Genomic DNA, 22,448 nt, shown 5'->3' on the forward strand with positions numbered 1-22,448 from the left:
AAATATAAAATCTTCAACTTTTACAAGTACATCATGTAAAATCCCAATCAGCCTTTTTACTGATCTATCAACCATTAGAGGCCACATATTGGTGGCTGTAGGATATTCCAAACCCAGTTTCTTGAAAATCGTCAATGTCATAAGATTTATATTTGCCCCAAGATCACAAAGGGTCTTTTCAAACTTTAGCAATCCAATCATACATGGAACAGTAAATGCTCTCGGATTAGCTTTCTTCTAGACAATAGATCTTGTAGCAATAGCACTATAATGATGAAGATTGTCTACTATTTCATAGCTCACAGTCCTTTTATTTATCAAAAGGTCTTTCATAAACCTATCATATCCGGGCATCTGTTCCAGTGCTTCAACTAAGGATACATTCACTGTTAACTGCTTCAACAGAGCCATGAATTTGCTAAACTTTCCATCATCTTCTTTCTTCTTTAATCTTTATGGAAATGGGGGTGGTGACTTTGGAATTTCAGTTGAAACAACTTCTACCTCTTTTCTTATGCCTTGATCCACATCACTAACATGCTTCTGCTTAGGTGGTTATTCTATTTCTGGACTCTTCTTTTCTGACCTCCCAACTTCACAGGCACTACTGGAGATTCCTAAACCATCTTCCAATCCATTTTGACCTCATCAGTATAAGAGAATGCTCCCAAACATGGACTAGATAACATCTTACTGCTCCTAGTAGTAATGGCCATACACGATCCATCAGTCCTCAGATTCTGAATTGTATTACTTGGTAGAGTTCCATTCTGTCTTTGATTGAATGTTGTGGATATTTAGTGCATCTGCTGCTCTAGTTGTTTAATAGCGATTGAGTGTAAATTTACTAGTTGACTCATGGAAGATATGTCACTCTTCATAGTAGTCACCCCAGAATTTGTCGCCTCAACTCCCTTTAATAGTTCCTCCATCATGTCCTCCATGGATATTTTACCTGAACTGGTGGCAACATTATCATAGCTTCCAGGAGGTACATACAGTCCACTCCTATCACTTTTATTCTTCCAATCTCCTTAATGGTTCCAACCTTGGTTTCCTTGACTACCGGTCTGGAAACCCCCTGATTATACAAGTAGTTAGCCTCTTCCTCTGTGTTTGATTTAGCTTCCTTACCATGGGACCCCACATCTTTTACCTTTTCTAAATTCCTTGATAGCAAATATTTTGTGAGTAGATCCTTCTAGGTTTTCATGTGATCTATATCCTGATCATGCTCCTATTCTCTCCTACGCTGGTCTGCTGATATTACACTAGAACCAATACTGCTTGCTACCACAGAATCTTTGGTATGCCAAGCTCTACTTGTCTTAGTCATTCTTTTTAACATGTCCACAACCTCAGTAAAGGTGAGCTTCATAAAATCTCCTCCTGTAGCATTATCCATTATTGGCTTTGTAAGGGAGTTCAAAGCTCTGTAGAATATTTCCATCAAGTGTTCATCAATCATCTTATCGTTTGGGCATTGAGTCTACTTTTTTTTAAATCTCACCCAAGTCTTATGGAAAGCTTCATTAGCCAATTGCCCAAAGTTACTGATCTTATCCGTCAACTATAACACTCTGGAGGGCAAAAAGAACCTCTCTAGGAAAGCTCCTTTCAATTGCCTATAGTTTTTTCATATAATCAGGAGTCAGCTCATTCAACCACATAGTTGCTTCTCCAGACAGAGACAGTAGGAACAATCTTAAGTGAATAGCATTTTGTCCCACTCCAGGATTATCAAATAACTTACAAATACTAATGAAATTCACCAAATCTAGATTTGGATCATCACCAGGTAATCCATCAAAGAGTCCTTTCAGATTCAGTAGCTGGATCACAGTACTAGTGATGTTGAATTTCACCCTAGGAGCTAGTGGTGGTAGAATGATTGCCCCTATAGATCTAGTTCTATCTAAATCATCCTCATTGTTGTCAATATTAAACTATACAGCTTGGCGGTCTATTTTTTTCTGAATGGACAATTCCGATTTACAAGTGCAGCTACCCCTGCTGCATGCCTCCTATTAGCCTGGTCAATTAAATCATCATTTCCTAGGTCCTCATCATCTATATTAGGTACCTGGCCTAGGTTATTTACATTCTGTAGATTTAATTGAGCATTAGCCAAAGCGGCTAATCTTTCAACTTCCTGTTGGTTAGCCAATTTTTCAATGGGATGAGGTTTAGGATTGAAGGGTAATAGTAGTTCTCCTAAACTTCTGGTTCATGGCATAAACAAAAATGAGCCTGTAATAAACAAAAATAACAAATAAACATAAAATCAGGAAAATTGACTAATAGTCAAATAACACACATAAACTCAATCGACAATCATACTCCCCGACAACGGTGTCAAAATTTGATATGCCAAAATTACACCTCTCTTACTAGAGAGTAAGCGGTCATTGTAAAATATATAATCCAACTAGGTTGGGGTCGAATCCCACAGGGAATATGGTGCCAATTAAGTTGTATACAGATTAGTTGACTTTTAATCTTTCATTTCCATAAAATAAATGGGGGGATTTGATTCAGTTCATAAATTAATGGTTTCAGTTTAACAAGATGAAATATGTGTAGTAGTATTCAAATTCATAGAAATAACAAGCTAGGGTTATGTCCACCTTGTAGTTTTCAATACTTTTTAACTATGGGCTTTATGAATTCATACATGCATTCTGCTTACATAGAAACGTATTGTATTTAATAACATAATCCTAGTGTTTCTCAACCACCAAGGACTAATTCACTTTATTTCTCTTGAATCAAAAGCGTTTATCAAAAACAATAAGAAATCTCCAAGTGGTTAATCCTGTTAAGGCATTACTGTATGAAATAGGGGTTGGAAATCCTATTTTCTTGTCACTACTATCTTTTCGAAACATCAACCATTCTTTAGAAAAAATTGTGTTTTAAGGCATATCTTTTATGTTTGCAACCACGAGAATTCAAGAGAAGCAAAGAGAGTATGATGTAAACAAATCAATGCATAATGAATTCAAAATCCAAAGCAATAGATTGTATGTTACAAGTCTTCCATAACCCTAACTAATAAACTTAGCTACTTATGAATAAAATGAAAAGCATCATAAATATATTCATCATACCAAAAACTAGAAGATGATCTTGGTGTGAGAATAGTGAAAAGAAGAGAGAAAACGTTTTTCTCTCTCTCCAGGATAAGCCGCCACTCTCCTCTCTCAAAATAATGCAGAATAATGAATAATGAATAAAAATTCAGCATTAATCCTTTTAATAATATTTTCTCTCATAATAGCCTTCTAAGTCTCTGAACTAATTATAAATGACAAGCTAGTCTTGGACATAGTTTCTAGGCGCCATATTTAGTCCAGACTACTACTCTCTCTTGTGTCATATGACCCCCACATTCCATAGTCTCATTATGTTTTCATCTACCTCATTAATACCTGAAATCATTCTAATCACATAGGTTAGCTCAATTAGAATTCGAGTAAAAACATAATAAACTAGGCACTTTGTTCTCTAAAATTAGCTAAAATATGGATAATTTATGGTGTTTAGGCGTATAAATACACCCAAGATCATATTCTCAGCTGCGTTTGCTTTGGGTACTCAGACTTTCCTAAATTTTTAGCTTCTTTGGTTGGCACTAGCTTCTTGTCAGCTTGCTGTAGGACTAACTCTACCTATATCTATTGATTTTTATTTGGAGGTCTTCCAATCTGGTCTCTACCATTCGTCAAGGTGATTGCCATCACTTGTTTCAAAGTTTATGTGTCACTAGGAAAACCCCCTTGAGAACTTGCATTCTGCTATAAAGCTAACTGCCCCAACTGTATCTTTAAATTTTTTGGTGCCAGTTGCTGATTTTTTTAATTCTACAGCCATTTCTCTTGGTTGGCCAAGATCCTTTTTAACATCTCTTCAATATTTCTAGCCTCAGTGTTATTCTGAATGTCATTCTGCTACTAAAACTACTATATTTGACCTGATGGTTGCCCCATGAGTTAATATACTAACTCTGCCAGTTGTAATTGTAGGCATTATCATAGTTAGATTTCTCTTTAGTGAATTGCCCGAAAAATTAACTGACTCTGAATTTTCTCCATATGATTCTGTAGAGTGACCATTATTTCCATAAATCTCATGCCATGTCTGATCTTGTTGAACTGCAATTACTTGATCCTGAGGTTGATTCATACTTAACATGCTAAACTATATCATCATATGGTTCTAAAAGGATACTAACTGAGCAGACAACGCTATGACACTATACACCTCTATCATATTTGTAAGTTTCTTTACCACACTTTTGGAAATATCATCATGCCATATAGGATTACCCTATTTAATTTTATTTAAGAGTATGTATATTTCATCATAAGTCTTCTCTAATGCTTGAGCATATGAAACCGAATCTAGTAAGATCTTTGTGTTAAGGTCAAGTCCTTTAAAAAAAGTATGAGTTAATGCCTCATTGGTATATTGTTGATGTAGGCAATCCCTACGAAGAAACTTGAATCTCTCCCATACATGATATAAATTCCTATCTGGCTTCCCTTGAAACACAGGATCTCACTCATAACCTTACAGTTTTTCCTAAGGAAAAGAATCAGATGAGGAACTTCTTTGCCAAGTCGTCCTATGTAGTGATAGAGTTTGAAGGTTCTGCCTTCTACAATTTCTTTGCTTCTCCCAATAACTAGAAGGGGAAAAGTTTGAGCCTTACATAATCTTTGGAGACTCAAGTGGGAATGAAGGCGTCACGAATCTCTATGAAATTTTGCAGGTGAATCTGTAGATCTTCATTTGACAGGCCTATGAATTTCCCACTACTATGCAATAATTGCACCATATTCTACTTGAGCTCAAATCTACCTCCATGTTCTGGTCTGTGGATGGCAGAGGTAACATTAGTTGCAAGTGGGATTGCCACTTTTCATACTATCCTACAGGCTCGTTTTGCATCCATGACTATAGGAATGGCTTTGCCCTGTAGAACATGTGAGATGTGATAGAGAAGTATTACTTCTCTCCATAACTGATGTAAGCATCACTAAACTTCAGGATATAGGTCAACCAAATCCCTTTTCTTGCCAACTTAGTTGTGATTAAGACATGTACCTATAAATTCAAAAGCTAAGACCAAGTTGTCAGCACCTATAAATAAGATTGAAAGACTAAAAAGAAAAAGATTACCAATATTTAAGTCCTCGATGATGATGCCAAAAAATTGTTGTGATTCTATAGCATATGCAAGTGTACACAGTCGTGCAAGTAATAAAGTGGCCCTTTCAAGTCAGATATCAAACCCACACAGATTTTTGTTTGGAAAGCGATCTAATCCTTGTGCTATAACTAAGATTAAATAAGTGTGAGATGTAACCTAAGAGATTTCAATGTTTCAAATTCAAAAGTAACAATAGAAAATAATGGTAATATAAAGTTCTTGGAACAATAATAGGAAGGAATTTGGGGTTGAGGCAATGTGAACAATCCTACCAGTCTACAATAATCTCATTAGTTAAGTTAATTATCATGGTTGATTCATAAGGTTGATAACATAACTATGGTCTTTCGAGCCTTGAATCGTCTATCTAAATCAGCCCCACAACTACATAATTGAGCAGGGATGGGAGAACTAATCTAAGCACATTTGTATGTCATCCCGTATTTAAACCAAATGGGGTGACATATTCTTATCCTAGCCACAAATCCTATCTTTAATTAATTCAATATTTAAGAACCCACTCTATATATTCTACATTCTAATCTAAAGTTCCTCCTTCTGGGATCATAATAGAAATATAGTTGTATCCTAGAGGTTGTGAGTCAATAGAATAGTAAAATAAAGAACATACTAACAACCAAATATGATAATCAACATTAAACCAACATAATCTAAAATTAAGTATTCATGTTCATAGACCCAACCCTAGAATAACGGTGTTTATCCACTCATAGTTTTACAAAGAATCACAATTATGGAATTCATGCGTAAAAACTAAAAGAAAACTAAAGTAAGTAATAAAACCCTATTTCAAGCTTCTTTTGTGTGTTTTCTCTCTCCTAAAGTCATCCCAAGTGTTTATGATAGGAGTTAAGTGTCCTAATTATAGTGTAGTATGATTTTTGCCAAAAAATACCCTACTCCATAGCACTTCCTTATCACAGATATCACAAGTCATGGAATACCGTTAACGCACACCCTAACTGGAATACGCCATCAAATATTTTTCCAAGGGAGTGGAACACCGTTATATCGAAGATTAGTGTGGCACGCCCTTTCTCTTAAATTCCACTTTTCTTATTTAGTGAACTCCTTCCATTTGTCTTCAAGTCCCACACTTTCTAGATGGCTTTCTCACTTCATTTAGGTTTTTTTTGTTTTACGAAATTTCTCTTAACTCATTCAAATGGCCTCCTACAACATCAATAAACAAGCATTATTTTGTACAATACAATAGCGTTTGTCAAAGTATAATAGAACAAACATAACTCAAGCTAGCACCATTAGTTTTCTTGTCTAACTTTATTTGATTATTTTGATTCTTAACTTGTCCTAATTTTGTATTAAACACTGAACATGTCATTTAACCAATAAGAAGTTACTTACATCCTTAACTCATTGAGAACATCAATAAGCCCTTAAAATTAACCTAAATATGCATAGCAAATAACAGTTAGGAGTATTAATACGCCTAATATCAAAAGTGTAGAACATTCAGTTGAAAATAATGAATTATGGACATATTAAGTTGATTTCTAGGCTAACTTATATATACTTACATATTGATTGGATTGGATACCCTCAGTTTGGACTAATTATGAGGCTTACATCCTCATTCCATACATATATACATGCACGAGATATTGGTACCACTGAGAAACACTATTTTTGAATGAAAAAGAGCCACTTTTATGAAAACTATCTCCATGAATTTGATCTGGAAAGGTGAAATGAGTTAACATTGAGATTGAGAGATGAGATACAATATATGGGTTGCAAAACCCCATGGATCCTACCTAGTATCTGCGAGCTCGATGGGTGTATAAAGAAAGTCATGCGATGACTTTCATCATTCATCATATCCATATTGTACAAATAACATCTTATTTGTTTGTCCATAATTTACTTTACTTCTACTTAGTTTTTATGTGCTTTTATATGTATATCAATATTGTTTTCATTTCTATGTATTCATATATTACAACTTTAAGTAGAGATAGTGTGAGCTACTATTTGGGACTTTTTTACTTCCAGGTGATGTGCTTATAGTATATTTTACCTATCTTATTTCTTACATTACTCAATTAACCTATTATACCTGTTGAGTATAATTGTGATATACACCTCTATTGTGCCCTTTCGGTGTAGATCTTAGCTCAAGTATAACTTGTAGTGGCTACTCATGTTTTTTTGAGATTGTAATTGAGGTATAATGTTGCTCTATGGACTGGAGTGGAATTTTGGAGCTCCTTTTACCATATTATGTCTTTAATAGTTTTGGAGACACACTTGGTATTTTTCTTTCATTTATATAATGTATAGATACTCTACACTTTAACACCACTTCTTGGGGATCTTGTGTTAAGGTATTAAGATTCTTGACTTATTTATGACTTGTGTTGGATTGACTTGGTTCTAGGAGTCTCGCCTTAATTTATTTTCCTTATTTCATTCTAAATCATTATCTTATCAGTTTGGGTGATATCTTACTTGTCAAGCCTAAGAAATGATTAATGCCATTATAACCTTATTTTTGGATTATGACAAATTGGTATCATAGCAGCCAGGTTCATTAGTCTCATAAGTGTAAAGCAGGATGTCTAGTAGAGGCTTGTAGATTGGTGCATGATGTTTGTATCTATCTTAGAGATTCTATAAGATGTATTTAGAGAAAATTTCTATATTTTGATTACTAGTCATACAAGTTGTTCATCGTAGTAATCTAAGTTGTATTTCACTCTTTTCTACGTATATTTTGAGGAACAGATATTGAGAGTTAGGGATGTTGAGATAATACCCAAGGATGGAGCTCAAACTAGATGAAGAGACAGGGGTCACGCACGTCCTAGAGGTAGAGGTCTAGCATGAGGAGCTACCCCCACCAGGGGATGTGCTAGGGAGATCTTTATAGAGTTTGAGGTTGAGTATACTAGATATGGTTATCAGATAGAAGATGCGGTCTAGCTCAGGTCCCACTTATTTTAGTTGATATCCCGATGCTTAAAAGACTTTAGGTTCATCTCATGAGCCATTTGGAAGGTGTTCCATTGAGTGTACATGGTTTCCTTAAACTTTGAGTGATGTCCCACCATCAGTTTTGGTGTTTGTAATGACACTCAAATTACACCTTAAGGTGTAACCGATAGTCATCAATATTGTTAACTCGACAAGAGCTGGGGTTGAATCCTCAAGGAATGAGAACACAAATTTCAAACTTAAGTGTTAGAAGCAACACAAAGTTCACTCGTAATGCAGTGTAAACTAAACAAGAAAGTAAAATTGGGGTTTATTTGAACACTTTTAGAGTTAATAATTTTATTGTAGTGAGAACAAAATTTTGAAGCTAAAATAGACTAAAGATGAAATTGATGTGATATAGGAATATAGCACTTAAGATGCTTAGACTATGAGAATATACATGTACTTAAGGCTATTTTGTTAGATTTGATATGTTTGTGGGAGTGTTATGCAGGAAATTATGTTTTTGGATGCTAAATTCAAGAAGCACTATGAAAAGTGGAATTTTTGGCTACCTAAATGAGATTTTCAGGCATTTGTACTACTTATCGGATGTAGTTTTGGGGTTAAAAGAGTGAGAAAAGACAAAAAAACCCCTTAGGAATCATCTGGAAAACATTTGGAAGTCCCAACGACTTTGGTCACGACTCGTAAGGTCTGGATATGAGTCATGGCTTAAATCGTAGTGATAAACCCATTTTCAGCCTTTACTTCCCAATTTATGAATTCCTCCTAATAACCCGTAAGGAGACCTTACAAGTAGAAGCCTTACAAGTCGTATCATGGACAGATTTGACACAACTTCGACAGTGATTCAGTATTTTGGCCATAACTTTTCACCCCGATATCGGATTAAGGAAAATTGGCATCGTTGGAAAGATAATTCAAATGTATATCTGTTGGTGGGTCTTGTGATAAAAAAATTTAAATACACAAAAATTATGCTCGGTTGAAGATGACGATACGAGTAGTAAGTTTGGTCAACTTTGTTTTCCTATTCCATTTTAGTTAGGATTTGTTTCCTAGGGTTTTCATGTATCCCATAATCCTATGATGTTTTTAAGTCCTATTATATATGGGTAATTAAGTTTTCCTATTTTCCTATTTTATTTAGGATTCAATTTCTAGGGTTTTACTATTTTATTTAGGAGTTGATTTCTAGGGTTTCTTGTGATCTATAAATACCTTTAGACTTTATATTTATCATTATCATTGATATATTGATTATTATTATTATTGGTTTGTTCTTGGTTTGTTATTTAATTTAAGATTTTGGGATTTATTCTTTCATTATTTTGAGATTGATTTTGTAATTTTGTCTGTGGATTCCATGATTGATCTCATAACTATGAGTGGCTAATTCCCTTAGCTAGGGTTGTGGGAACCCTGGCATATTAACAAAGTAGAGAAAGTGCAAAGTCATTCTAGATACAGATTTTTGCACATATTATGATTATATTTGGTTAAATTGATTTCTTCGCGGTGGCCAACATTAAGAACCACATGTATTCGCTACTTGCTTCAAATGAGAGGTAGATATTAGGAAAAGACATCACAACAGTAATTTGAGATTGACTTCTATTCTATTATTATTCAATCATCTCATCTAATCACTTGAGACTCAAAAGGTGAAAGTGAACTGAAGTCATACACAAGGGTTAGTAATACAACACTACGAGACTCACAAAGTAAAGAGTGATATTTGCCAATCAGTCCACATAACAGTTGGTGATACATAACTAGTTAGATTCTGCATGCAATATATTAGAATAGTTCAAAAAGGAACAATAAGTCTACTGAGTTGAGAAGCCAGGGGAAAAACAAGAATAGTGTTCGTCTTACATTTTTTACAACCAAGACCAACCAATTCTTCTTTTTTTTTTCTACTTTAACGAATCCCCCTATTTTTACTTTCCTACATTTCCTGGTAATTGTAATAAGTTCGAGAAGGATTTTCACTATATTCTCTTGGGATTCAACCCCAACCTAGTTTGGTTACTACATTTGACAATGACTGCTTTATCTTTCAATTGGAGGTACATTTTGGGAATTATCAGAAAGCAAATGAGGTGTGACACTTTGGGATATGCTTTAGTGAGTGTGGGTTTATGCATGGGTAATTTAATATTTGTCTAAATTTAGCTGAAAGTCATGGGTAGGATAGATTATAGCTATTTAGTATCAATTTGTCAATGAAACACCAAAATCTCACATATGGTTTCTTTTGAACACCTTGTAAGTGTAGCTATTTAAGCAATCTGCGGTGTTAGTTAGTATCCTTACATCTAAGAGATACTATTAAATGATGTAAATCAAGTTATTGTTCACAGATATTCCTCACCCTTATCCCCTTTATTAAGGATGATAAGGTCTCAAGGGTAAGTACAACTTGCAACCTCTAATTCCCACTTAGAACACAGAATATGCAAATTAGCTAATTAGGAAGACAAATAAACAACACCCATACAATAATCACAACTTATAGAAGAATAACCCAAGCAAAGAAATTAGCTACTCATAAAGAGACAGAAAGAGGAGATTTACCTAAATTCTTAGCCTAATGTTCCATTGAATCATGAATTAATTCAATAATAAGGATTCTAAATTTAACACAACTTGATAATAAGTCACTAATTTTGCACTTGGAGTTTCATTTGAATGCTTCAAGCCTCAAGAAGTATAAGAATGGAGGTATAAAGCTGAAAAACCCCTATTTTAATCTAAAAATCACGTTTTATAGAATTTACAAAAATGCCACCGCACTGGTGACCTGGTGTAGGAGGTGCCAGTGCAGGTGGGTGACCTGCCCGTGCAGGTCTCCTTCACAGCTTAGACTGGATGCATTAAATGAGCTACCTGTGCATGACTTGCCCAAATGAACTTCTAAGATCATTTGAATTACCTAGAATCAATTGAAAAACATGATAACTCAATCTTACAAAGTGCTAACAAGTCTATCAAATTGGCTACTTATCTACCCCAAATTTAAATTATCCTTGTCCTTAAGCAACTATGAATATTCACAAAGAGGCAAGGCATTCATGAATCCCAAACCTACCAAAAGAAAGTTATGGTAGATGTCTAGGCTAATGAATCTCAAAATTATCCCTCAAATATGTCATGGCAACAAGTTAAAAAAAATTTCAATGTGCATATTCTTATAAAACAAGGATGCAAGATAGTATCAAATGAAACTTTCAAATAAAAAATACTTCTTAAGGTGTGACACAAGATCTTCAAAGAATGCCTCAATATTCACTATACAACTTATCTTTCTTAGTTACCCTAATTAGGAGTAATATATGACCATCCACCCCAAACTATCGATGCAAATCACATGCAAGAGTTAGCTCCATGCATATAAGGAATTTTAACTCTTAAGAGAGCACAAATATTTAAAGAATTTACACTCATTCTCGCAAAAAAATTCAAGTTCAATAACTAAAACCATAGGCTTTCCCTTAATATTTGTAGCACCCTAGGTTTTGTTGGTCCTTGAAATTTTCCTGAGTCTGAGCTCACTACCTTGACCACGACTCACCCTATGAGTCGCAAGGTGTCTTGATAGGTCATGTGACCCTAGTCGTAAGGTTTCTAGAGAATGGTTTTAGAGTTACTATCCTGGGTACGACTTAAGGGTACATTTTATAAATACTCATAACGAGTAATTGAGATGAGTCATAATCAAATCATATAAGTTTGTGGCATGATTATTCTCTGAGTATGGTGTCTTACTATGAGTTATAAGGTGTTTAGTTTACACCCCAAATGGGTTCTGTGTTAACTACAACTGGGACCTATGAGCCGTAGTGTTCTATTATGAGTCATGACATTGAGTCATAAGGTAAATATTATATGTGGGGGGGAGGGGAGAGGTGTCCTTGAGGATGTCGTACTTACAACTCATAGTGACAAGTCGTAAAGAGTGTCTACTATTCCACCATTCACCCATAGTCAATGACGGCACTTTATTAACTTTTAAGTTAAATGCAAATTAAAACCCGCATCTTATAACCTCTTTAGGGTGTCATTAGCACTCCAAAACAAATCAAAGTAACTTTCGAAATACTCTATAAAGGCTCTCTAAATTCCCTCAAGCAAGTCAATCTAGGGGTTCATCAAGTTGATTATCTACGAGTTTAAGAGTCAATTTCTCTCTAAATTTCTTGATATTTAAGGCATGTGATTCTACCTTTAAACTTAATATCTCTATTTCTTGAAAATACATGGTTGTTTTTATGATTGAAAGTAAGGGTTTTAACATGATTGAAGGTTTTTACATGAATAATTAATTAATTATTTTTCCATGGTTTTATTATACATTATTAATGTTTTAAATATGGTTTTAAATTTATGGGTGTAGGGGCAAGGTGAATAAATTAGGGAATTATGATTTCCCCAGAACTTGTAACTTTTGAGGTGGTTATGACCCCAACCCCATGTTGTGCAAGTGATTTTTAGTTATGATAAATGTGGGAATTAAACTATCCTTGAACTATTGCATAGTGTTGTTAAATAGAACCTTATAGAATTATTTATTTGGAAGATTTTGCATAATTGAACCAAGGGGGTTGTGAATTCCCCCAATTGATGTAAACTGTTTGACATGTTGATGTTACCTTACAAGTGTAGTTGGTATGACGATACCAATAATGTATACCTCAATGTGAAATATGGTTTAATGAATAGAATTGTGTGATAAATATTTTAAGTGGGCCTCAAAAAAGGTTATGTAGCTGATCTGTATAGTGGAGATTTGAGTGGCCGATACTGGAATCGTGCTAATTAGTGTGGGGGTCATTATGGATCGAGAGTTTGAGTCCCTTTGCTTGTAGCCAGGTGGTTTGTGTCTACCTTATTGTTATTATTATGATTAGAGGGTTAGAGTCCATCATATCGCATTTCATGATTGGGTGCTTTAGTCACCTTAGTATATAATTGGAAGGTTTAAGTCCCCCGTGCATATGTGAAATTATTCTCTAGTTCGTGCGGGTAAATGCACTTGGGCCCAACCAACGGGTGAGAACTGGGGCCTATATAGACTATGGGTACTATTATATGATAGTTGAGCAACACAATTGAGGTTAAGGTTTTAAAGTGCATGTTAAAACTTGTTTCCTATTAAGGTTTTAATGATTTTGAACTATTAATTATGGAAATATGTTACCCTTATCCTTGAGTTATATGTTAGTGCTCCAACTGCTAACCGTGTTCGGATGCTGTATCCCAATGTGATGTAAGAGCTGGACATACTTTTACCTCTCTTACTTAATGATTTAGATTTAGGATTCATCTCGTAAGTTGAAATTTAAGTGGTGAGCTTCCTTACATCACAAGTTAATATTTTATATTTTTGGTCCCTTGTGTTTCAAATTACTAGGCTTATTTTGGCCATTGTCAGGGGCATGTCCTGACACGTTATTGATATTCAGTTTTGGTTCTAAGTTTAGAAGGCTTTGTTTGGATTATTGTATATTTGGGTTATGTTGGTCGGATGTTTTGGCCGATTTTGGTTGATAGACTTTAGGTATGTTTTAACTAGCTTAGATCTTACCTTTATGTTATCTTGTTATATGTTCAGAATTCATCCGACATTAGGGATGTTGTGTTGGTTTGGTTAGGTGAAGGGGGTGTGATCTCCGATCCATATGGGACTTGAGATTCCCATCACGACCAGGACATGATTCGGGTCATGACAAAGATGATATGAAAGCCTAGGTTTGGTGTCAATGGGTGTCCAATAAAGCCGTGTTGAGTAGAGTCTTTTTTACGGGTATGCAATATGCCACATTTATTGAGATTCTATGAGGAATTTAGGAATGTTTCCCTTTTTTGTTGTTTAATTTTGAGAAAGAGTCTATGGTCTTGAATCTCTCTTATTTCCATTTGTTCACCTTTTAGATCATGCCTCCAAGAAGATCTGATGTTCGTTGGAACTCTTCTATCTAGACTAAGGACAATATGCACGGAGCTTATCCTACTTTAAGTGTTCAAACCTGATCTTGGGCTGCTGCTTCTGATTTCCCTGATGGAGCTTCACCGATTCCTATTGTTCCTTCTCAGGCACCTTGAGCTGATGTGTCTAATCCTGAGTTTTGCCAGTTGATTCACTTACTTACCTAGTTGGTGGCCTTACAAAATGAGTGAGTTTCTTTTGTTACTCCATCCTCTAAGGCTACTAGAGTTGGCCAGTTTATGAGATTGATTCGTCTTACGTTTACTAGTTCTAAGGTTGAGGAAGATCCTCAAGGTTTCATTGATGAGATGGAAAAGATTTTTTGTATGATGCAACCACTAATGTAGAGGGCGAGGAGTTCGCTACTTACCAATTGAAAGATGTAACGTATCAGTGGTATGAAGTATGGGATCAGTACAGGGGTGATGATGTTGAGTCACCCCTGTGGGATGATTTCTCTATTGCTTTCTTGGACCACTTCTTTACTCATGAGTTGAGGAAGGCAAAAGCAGAAAAATTTGTAACCTTGAAACAAGGCAAGATATCAATCAAGGAATATACCCTGAACTTTCATCTGTTATCTTGGTAAGCCACTGAGTTGATGTCTAATATATGGTCTAAATAAGAAAGTTTACTTTTAAGTTATCCCGTGAGTTGATCTTGAAGATCAAGGCTGCCTTGTTGAAAAAGAACAAGGATATCTCTAGACTTATGGTATATATGCGGTAGATAGAAGAATAAATGAATAAGCAATCTAAGGTGAATGAACAGGATAGTAAGAAGTTTTTTATTCAGATCAAGGTAGAGGTCAACAATATGGTGGTAGAGACGGTGGAAAGTGTCCAAGAAAAAGTGGGGGAAATTTAAGTTCTTACTCTATAGCTATTGCTCTTTACCCTAAGTTGTTGGGTTATTGGAGTATGCAAAGTGGTGATAGTTTTAGGGAACAGGGTGCCGAGTCACAAGCTAGTGGTGCTTAGTCATCTCCGTCATATCCCCCATGTAGATTTTTTAGTCATATGCATCATAGTTTTGCGAATAGAGAAGGAACAAGTGCTTTAAGTGTGGTCAGATTGGTCATCTACAGAGGGATTATCCTTTTAAAGTTGTATCTAGGGTGGATAAAATACATGTTGCTAATTTATCTGCTCTTGTACCAAAAGGTACTTCTGCTTTTGGCTCCATCATGGGTCGAAACTGTTTGTATGCTCTTGCCAACCACCAGGATTCTTAGGCATCCCATAGTGTTTTCATTGGTATGATCTAACTTTTTTCTTGTGATGTATATTTCCTACTTGATCCCGAGTATACTCTTTCTTATGTGACCCCTTATGTGGCTTTTCACCTTGGTTTTGATCCTGAGTGTATTCCAAACTATTTTTCTATGTCCACCTTGGTGGGTGGCTCCATTGTGGCTGGAAGGGTCTATAGGGTTTTTGTGATGTCGGTCCATGGTAGGGAGAGCTTAGTGGATCTAATAGAGTTAGACATGGTAGACTTTGATGTGATCTTAGGATGGATTATTTTTATTCGTGCTTTGCTTCCTTAGACTATCGGACCCGTAAGGTTATTTTTAAATTCCTAAATGAACCAACTATTGGGGGGGGGGGGGGATTCCCTAGCACATAAGGAAAGGTTCATATCATATCTTAGGGCTCAGAAATTAGTTTCTAAAGGGTGACTCTATCACTTAGTCAATGTTAAGGATTATAGATTCAAAGATCCTTCTTTGTAAACTTTCCCTGTGGTTTGTGAATTTTTTGAGGTGTTCCCTGATGATCTTCCTGGTATTCCTCTCGATAGGAAAATTAATTTTAGGATTGATCTTCTTCTAGACGCTTTTCCTATCTTTATTCTCCTTACAGAATGGCTTAGTTTGAGTTGGAGGAAATCTAGGAGCAGTTGAAAGATCTTTTAGATAAGGGTTTTACTCGTCCTAGTGTATCTTTGTAAGGTTCTACAATGTTCTTCGTGCATAAGAAGGATGGTTCCCTTTAAATATGTATTGATTACCACCAATTGAATAAGGTGACCATGAAGAATAAGTATCCACTACCAAGGATTGATGATCTCTTCGATTAACTTCACGGTGCTAAGTTCTTTTTCAAGATTGATCTTTTGTCTGGTTACCATCAGTTAAAAATTAGGGAGGCAGATATCCCAAAGATTGCCTTCCAAACCTGGTATGGTCATTTTAAGTTTTTGGTGATGTTTTTTGGCTTGACCAATTCCCTAACAACATTTATGGATCTTATGAATCGAGTTTTTTACCAGTTCTTGGATTGTTTCATGATTTTCTTTATTGGTGATATTTTAGTGTATTCTAACAGTGAGGCGAATCATGTCGATCACCTCTACCTTGTGTTGGAAACATTAAAGTATCAATATTTGTATGCTAAGTTCTCTAAGCGTGAGTTTTGGTTGAATGTTGTGACTTATCTGGGTCATTTTATATCTAGTGAAGGGATTATGGTGGATCCACAAAAGGTTGCTATAGTTAAGAAGTGGCCTCAACCCATGAATCCAATCAATATTCGGAGCTTGTTGGGTCTAGCTAGTTACTATAGGAGGTTTGTGGAAATATTCTCTTCCATAGCTACCCTATTGACTAAGTTGACTCAGAAGAAGGTGAAGTTCTTGTGGACTGATGCTTATGAGAGTAGTTTCGAGAAGTTTAAAAGTAAGTAGACTCGGTTCTAGTCTTGACTTTGCCTGAAGGCATTGATGGTTTCAAGGACTATTGTGATGCATATCGAGTGGGATTGGGTTATGTATTGATGCAATATGGCAAGATGGTGAATATGCTTCTAGGCAATTGAAGGTTCATGAGAAGAATAATCTGTCTCATGATTTAGAGATGTTAGCTGTGGTATTTACTTTAAAGATCTGGTGGCATTATTTATATGGATTTTATGTTGATTTTATTTTCATCATAAGAGCCTGCAATATGTACACTCAGAAGGAGTTAAATCTCAGGTATAGGAGATGGCTTAAGTTGCTAAGGGATTATGACACGAGTCTTCACTATTATCTAGGTAAAGCTAACATGGTTGTTTACGCTCTTAGTAGATTTTCTATGGGAAACTTGTCTCATGTGGACAAGGAGAAGTGGGATTTGGTAAGGGATATTGACAATTTTGCTAATCTCGGTATTCATCTTTTGGATTTCAAAGATGGTGGTGTGATTGTTTAAGAGATGGCAAAGTCATATCTTGGTACTGAAGTTAAGGAGAAGCAGATATTGGATTCTACCTTACTACAAATCAAGAATTATGTAGGTAGGCAGAAGGTGTGGCTTTCGATATTAGTGGTGATGGTATCTGAGGTACTGAGGTAGATTGTGCATTACTGATGTTTATGGGTTATGAGGTTGAATCTTGGCAGAAGCCCATGAGTTGCACTATACTCTTCATCTTGGTTCAATGAAAATGTATCAAGATCTTAAGAAGATTTATTGGTTGAATAAAATGAAACAGGATGTAGCCAATTTTGTGGATAGGTGCATGGTGTGTTAGTAATTGAAGGTTGAACACTTGAGGCCCGATGGATTATCTCAAGAGATTTAAATGCCAGTAAGGAAGTGGGAAGTGGTTAATATGGATTTCATTACTGGTCTTCTGCGGTCTCGCCAGCAGTTTGATTCTATTTGGGTCATCATGGATAAGATGATTAAGTCTGCTCACTTCTTGCCAGTGAGGACTAATTTCTCTTCTGAGGATTATGACAAGATGTTTATTGAAAAGATCGTGAAGTTTCATGGTGCTCCAGTTTCCATTATATCTGATCGGGGTACTTAGTTCTTATCTCACTTTTGGATGTTTTTTCAGCAAGGTTTAGGTACTAAGATGACCCTTAGCAGTTCTTTCCACTCGCAGATAGATAGGCAAGCGAAAAGAAGATTCAGATTTTGGAAGATATGCTTCAGCCTTATGTATTTGATTTTGGTGGTAGTTGGGTTGACCGTTTTCCTCTCGTTGAATTTGCCTATAACAATAGTTATCACTCTAGCATTGGTATGGCTATGTCTGAGTCCCCCATATCGTATTTCATGATCGGATGCTTAAGTCACCTTAGTATATGATTGGAGGGTTCGAGTCTCCCATGCATATACATGATATTATTCTTTAGTTCGTGCAGCTACTCGCTCTGGGTCCCTACCAGGAGGTGAGAACTAAGGCCTATATTGCCCGTTGGTACTATTTTATGATTATTAAGCTACATAATCCAGGTTAAGGTTTTAAAGTGAACGTTAAACTTTGTTCCTTATCCCTACATGTGATACATATATATATATATATATGCATATGATTATGTGCATTGGATTTTAAATGATTTTGAACTATTAATCATGGCATTATGTTACCCTTATACCTGAGTTACATGATAGTACTCCAACCGCTAACCGTCTTCGGACATAGTATACCCATGCAACTCACGAACTGACCATACATATACCTCTCCTACTCAGTGATTTAGATTCGGGATTCAGCTCATGAGTTGACATTGAAGTGGTGATCTTTCTTACCTCGGAAGTGAACATTTCATATTTTTGGTTCCTTGTGTTTTAGATACTAGGCTTGTTTTGGTTATTTTTTGGGGGCATATCCCTACATGTTAGTGATATTCAGTTTTGGTTCTTGGTTTAGAAGGCTTTGTTTGGATTGCTGTGTATTTGGGTTACATTTGTCGGATTTTTGGCCTATTTTTCATCATCAGACTATAGGCATGGGTTAACTAGCTTTGACTTTACCTTTATGTTATCTTGTTATATGTTTAGAATTCATCTGACATTGCGGATGTTGTGTCTATTTGGTTAGGTGAAGGGGTAATCTCCAGTCCACGTAGGACTTGAGATGCCCATCACGGCAAGGACCTGGTCTGGGTTGTGTTGGTGTTGTTAGCCACTAATATAGACTTACCAAGTTTGAAATCACCAAGGTCATGTGGGTGTTGATGAAGTTTAAGGTACGAGAAGGAATGTATGGATCAAGTGACTAAAATACTTCCTTAAAAGAAATTAGTTATCACCTTCCATCCCCAATTCCTTCAAATTTTCCACCTTATTTGCCTTCAATACTTTTCCTTATTCCCCCTAACCTCTAGCTTCTTCCTTGCCAAAAAAAATTCAACTCATCACTTTCTTTCTTCTCTTCTTTGGTTCTTTCAAGAGATGTTCTAACCTTAGCCACCCATGGCTTCTCATTTGACTAATTTCACTTCAAGTTCAATGGGATAGGCTATTTGACCTTGTTTTCAAGAAAATCTCTTGTCTCATAAGCATATGATTAGACAACCAATTATACACCTTTCTTGGCTCATTCTAGCATATCATATTTTTCTCCCAAACTAAGGAATCACCACTTTATCAACCTCACGATTATACACCACCCAAACTTAGGCTTTTAGCAATATTTTCTTACTCTAGAATCATGTGATGCATTCAAGGAGGTTATCTTCCAAAAAGATAGATTTTCATAAAGGGTTTAGGTGTCACAAAATGGTTATAGTAAAAGAAGAAATAAAAATGCCCAAAGGCTCAAAAGGGTTAACCAGTGAACAATATTAAGGTGGGACTTTGTTCAAGTGAAAGATCAAAAATGGCCTCAGGTAATCTTCCATACCATGCTAGTCTAGGATTTCACTTTGAATACACTCAGATCAAGTTCTAGACTACACATATGTACGAGAATTAGTCAAACACCTCACTGCACAAGGCATAATACTCATAAAGTAGAAAGCTGGCCTCCCAACCAATTTGAGAAAATAAACTTAATAAATTAATCCAAGTCAAAGACTCACCCTTGTAAAGAGAAAGCTAAAATTTGAAATTAATGATCTTAACTCAAGAGAAAGATTACGAACTCCCTTGGTTTTTTTTCAAAAACAAAATTATGTTTTTGGTTTTTCTCAAAACCATTAAATTATTTGCCAATGACGTTTGAGAGAATTTTTCAAACTGTTGTCGACTCCTACTTAACTCTAGACTCAAAACAATAGGTACTTTACCTAAGAATGTCACGTCACCATATATCATGGATGAAATACCACTAGGTTTGACAAAGAAAATGAACTAATGTAAAGATAAGAAATAAATCCCAATGGAATTCGTATTAATCCCCATGGGATTATCATCATCTAGGAAATGGAAAATTTCAATTACCCCAATGTAAATAAACTTTTGGTTAGTTCTGGATAAGATCGGAACCTTATACTTAAAGCAAAGGAACAAAATCAAAGAAGGAAATGGCAATAGAATTCCTGGTTTTGACGTCAACTTGATCATCTCCATAATTAACTCCCCCAAATTAACCACAATATCATCAATGATTCATCCAACAAGAGTAGCTTACTCAATAGTAACATCCTAATTATTTCGCGAATGAAATAGGCGGCTACTTACAAATCCAAGACAATGTTTAGCTTGGATGGAAAGTTCTTGCCTCTTAATTTGTTTGATGCCATTGGTAAATGTAGGGATCTCATTTTTAATCACCTGGGAAATCCAAGGAAAGTACTCGTGACCACCAAGCACTGGCTTCTTTATCTCAACCCCAAAAATCGGATCACAAGCAAAGTAAATTTGATTAATTTTTGAGGTGGTGCATGGAACTTCAACTCCCCGTACTAGCACACTTGGATGGTATGGTTGGTATGCTACCGATGGATTCTATTTTTGTTGGTAGTTTAGGAAAACATAAGAAGCATAGAATTCTCATACTAGCTGTAGATAATAACTGAATGGATTTAATATCGGTGAAGACATCCCAAACTCTCCCTTCTACTTATTTAATAATTTCAGGGAAATCTTCTTTAAAGCCTTTCATGATAAATAATTTTTCGGGATTAAATCATTGAGTATTCACCCAATCATCATATAATTCCCTCATATCTTTTACATCAAACCAAATTTTATCAACTTCTTTTTCCAACCCTTTTGTAAGCTTAATGGTGCTTTGGACCTTGGGACCCTTTTAGACCTCTTTGGTAGCCAGTTCTTTTCCTTTTCAGATTGTATCTTTTTATTTTCCTTTACCCATTGTGGTACCTTTATTTTCACCCTTTGATAATTTTTTTCTTGGATTCATACCTAAGAAAAAGAAAAATAATGAAACATAAACAAAAGAAAAGGGTAAAACATGTTTTTTTTTTGGATTTTTAACATAATATCTAACAAAATAAAAACAAAGAAAACTAGGATAAAGGAAAATAATATATGAAAACTAATGGGAACATTATGTATAAAAATTCAACCATTGGCAACACTACATCCCTATATATTCTTCGTACATTGCAAACTTAGAACTGTAACACTCATGATGCTTATTTTAAGAAAATGACCCTATACCCTTAAGAATGGCGTTACCCAATCTATCATAGGGAAATGCCTGCATTCTAGTCAATTAGCTTACTTAGATTCACCCGTCGATTCTTTGTCAAGCCATTCTTTCAAACAAAGTCATGGTGCATTATTTTTAGCAACAAACATCTTCAACTAAAACTACCAGGTTACTAGGATTATGAACCAAGTGATCTCATATTAATGCTCAAGGAATGGTGTCATGACCTGATTTATGAGTCATGAATAGTGTCATGACTCGATTTATGAGTCATAATGGAGCCTACTCTATCCTGATAGTAAGTAAGCCAATTCGTAACTCAGATCTAAACACAATGGGTTAATTTTTTAGAAAATACCCACAAGGTGAAAAACAACAAGTGCAACATATAAATAAAAAAGGATATTAGAAATTGATAAAAGATAGTCAATACATAGATATCATCCCACAACCTGGTAGATCCAGTAGAATAGAAACTATAAATACAATTAAGTATCTAAAATAGTCAACATAATTTGTCTTGAAACTAAAGACTAGACATAAGTAAGATAAAAGAAAATGAGTGACTCTAACTACAAGAGCTCACCCTATCTCTAAAAATTAACAGAGCATAAATGACGATCAATGATGTCAACTAGTACTAGGATCTACACCAAAAAGGCACAAAGTATAGTATGAGTACAAACACCATGAGCACTCAGTAAGCATTATTGGCCGACTGAGCTAAATCATTCTATAAAATCATACAATGTAGGATATCATAATTATTCAAGGTAAGAAAACAAACCTAAAAAACTCAAACATCACTATACATCAATAAGTAGATACTAACATTACATATAATAACATAAAGCATCAACACATACAATCATAACTACGAAATTTCCCCCTATAAGCCAATTAGTACGGGAAAGAAAATACC

This window comes from Capsicum annuum, chromosome 6, assembly GCF_002878395.1.
Source record: "Capsicum annuum cultivar UCD-10X-F1 chromosome 6, UCD10Xv1.1, whole genome shotgun sequence".
Classification (NCBI taxonomy): Eukaryota; Viridiplantae; Streptophyta; class Magnoliopsida; order Solanales; family Solanaceae; genus Capsicum; species Capsicum annuum.